We start from the raw sequence: 2,508 nt of genomic DNA on the forward strand, positions 1-2,508 counted from the left end.
TTGAATGTTGCCTCCTTTTGACAGATTGAAATGAAGAATGTGTTCAGACCCTGCCTGTGGTTCTCTGACTAGGGCTTTTGTCACATTGCGCACGGCTTTCCTCTAATTGTCTCTATGATCATTTCTAAGAATGAACATTCCGTGAGGACACATAGGAGAGATGAGTCAAAGTTACTTTGGGATAAATATTTGATTAACTGATTCACTTTGAGTCAATGGACTGAATTGAAAGTACACTTAAGATTTGTCTTGACAGATCTTAGGAATCATCATATTCATTTTTGTTTTCAAAAGGAAAAAAGAAAGAAGGAAAGGAAGAAATTCACATATGCTAAATATGCTAACCATTGTCCAAGGTGATTGAGATAGATTATTCAGTTTAATCCTCCAACCAACTCTGAATGGTATTACCCCTCTTATAGGGATTAAATTACCAATACACAGCAAGGCTAATTAATTTGTCTAAAGTCATATTGTTGAAAACAGTAGAACTGGGTGTTGAGTCACCAATGATGGCTTCCCAAAGCCACACCCATTAACCACAGCTGATGTCACACTTTCTGTGACTACGTATGCCCAGGGTAGCTTCAACGTTTCCTCATAGTTTTTCTGATTTTTTTCCCCTTATTTTTATTATTTCTTTCCTTCTACTCATTTTGGGCTGCATTTGTACTTTTTCCCTAGTTCATTAACATGGAGTGTTAAACAATTAATTTCATTTATTCTCTCTTGCTGCCTACATATTTTAAGCTCTAAAATTTTCTCTAAGCACTACTTTAGCTGTTCCAAACAAGAATTGATATGCCATATTTTCATACTATTCAGTTGAAAATGTTTCCAAAATTTTCTCTTGAGACCTCGTCTTTCACCTATGGATTATTTGTGTTCATTTTCAAATATATGGAGTATTTTCTAATTACTTTTCTGTTGTTGACGTCCAGTTTAGTTTCACTATGGTCTAAGATGATGCCCTGTATTTTTTTCCATCCTTTGGAATTTGTAGTGACTCGCTTAAGGCCCTGAATATGGTATATCTTGATGAATATTTCAAATGCATTTGAAACAAAGATATATTCTGCAGATATTAGTTTTATAACTCTTCAAATGTCAAGTTTAGTTGGTTAGTGGTATTATTCAAATAATTTCTATTCTTTCTTTTCTTTTGTATGCTTCCAAAGGAGATATGTTTATACCTCCAAATATCATGGTCAATTCATCAATACCTCTTTTAGTTATGTTCATTTTTGCATTACACACGTCACAGCTTATCTTATGGGCATGCAGACACTTACACCTGTTGAAATGACACTTTTATTAAGAAATGTTTCTCTTCATCTGTCGTAATATTTCCTTCCTCAATAGCGATGTTCCTTGCTATGAAATAGTCACACTAGTTTTCTGTTGTTTGAAATTGTCGTGTTTTTTTTTTCTTTTTATTTACATCCTTTTAACATTTTTTTGTCCTTATACATAAAGTTTGTCTCACATACACTGCATATATTTGGATCTATTTTGAAATTCAGTCAGTATAATGTTTAGTCCATTTATATTTAATGAATTACTGATATAGTTAATTATATCCTATACACATGATATAAATGATTTTCTTTTCTTTTTTTTAAAAAAGAATTATTTAATTTTATTTATTCATTCATTTATTTTAATTTGGCCAGAGAGAGACACAGAGAGTGAGAGAGAGGGAAAGTGAGAAAGCAAGCCACCAGGTCCGGGACTCAAACTGTGGTTGGCCATATGGGAGTGGCCAGCACCTTAACCACCATGCCACCTGCTGGTCCCAGTGATTTTCGAAAAATAGATGACTCTTCTTTGTTGAAAATGTCCATGCTTTCATTCACCTGTTCAACTTTTCCTCTATTTTCTTTCAAGTAAGTATTCAAAGTTTTTCCCTGCTAAATCCAGTATTGGTGTCATCTATGGGTCTGTGTCTTTTAATTGTTCTTTTTATTGATTATTGTCCTTACTTTTGCCTCTTAGCATGTCTCTTAAGTTTTTATTATTGCTTATCTTTATGTATCAACAACCAAAGTGAAAGAAGTTTGTATCATTTTCTTTTCCCCATGAGTGTTTTTTTCCCTCCTCTGTTAAGCAGATGACATGAGAGCTTGAGTAATCTCGATCCACTCAGAATTGAACTGGGGTGGCGGGGATACCACTTTTCTAGATTCAATCTGTTTTGCATTTCTCAGAGATGGGGAGGAGATACTGTAGTCACGTGTTTGCTCTGGTAGGACTTGCTCTTCTAAGTGCCATAAGACTTCAGGAGCTGTTATTTGGCTTTCCTGGGTTCCCGCAGGAAAACCCAAACCCTTAGACATACTCCTGCAAGTCTGTGTAGCTCTCAAAAGTTCCACTGGATTCTCTTTTCTCTATGAGAGTCTTTCTGTTTATTCTAAACTAGAGGCAATTCATCCATTGAATAAAATAGCTGACAACCTTGTCTCACTGCGAAAGGAATCTCTCCCGACTACACTTTTAGTTAGCTGTTTT

At 34.9% G+C, this 2,508-nt stretch overlaps 1 protein-coding gene across 5 annotated transcripts in view; it reads left to right on the top strand.

Annotated features, from left to right (window-relative positions):
• Window positions 1-2,508, top strand: part of IL18R1 (interleukin 18 receptor 1) — a 45,890-nt gene that overhangs the window by 24,578 nt on the left and 18,804 nt on the right. The gene's annotated exons all lie outside the window — the stretch shown is intronic.

Source organism: Tupaia chinensis, unplaced genomic scaffold, assembly GCF_000334495.1.
Source record: "Tupaia chinensis unplaced genomic scaffold, TupChi_1.0 Scaffold144276_1, whole genome shotgun sequence".
In the NCBI taxonomy this organism is placed as follows: Eukaryota; Metazoa; Chordata; class Mammalia; order Scandentia; family Tupaiidae; genus Tupaia; species Tupaia belangeri.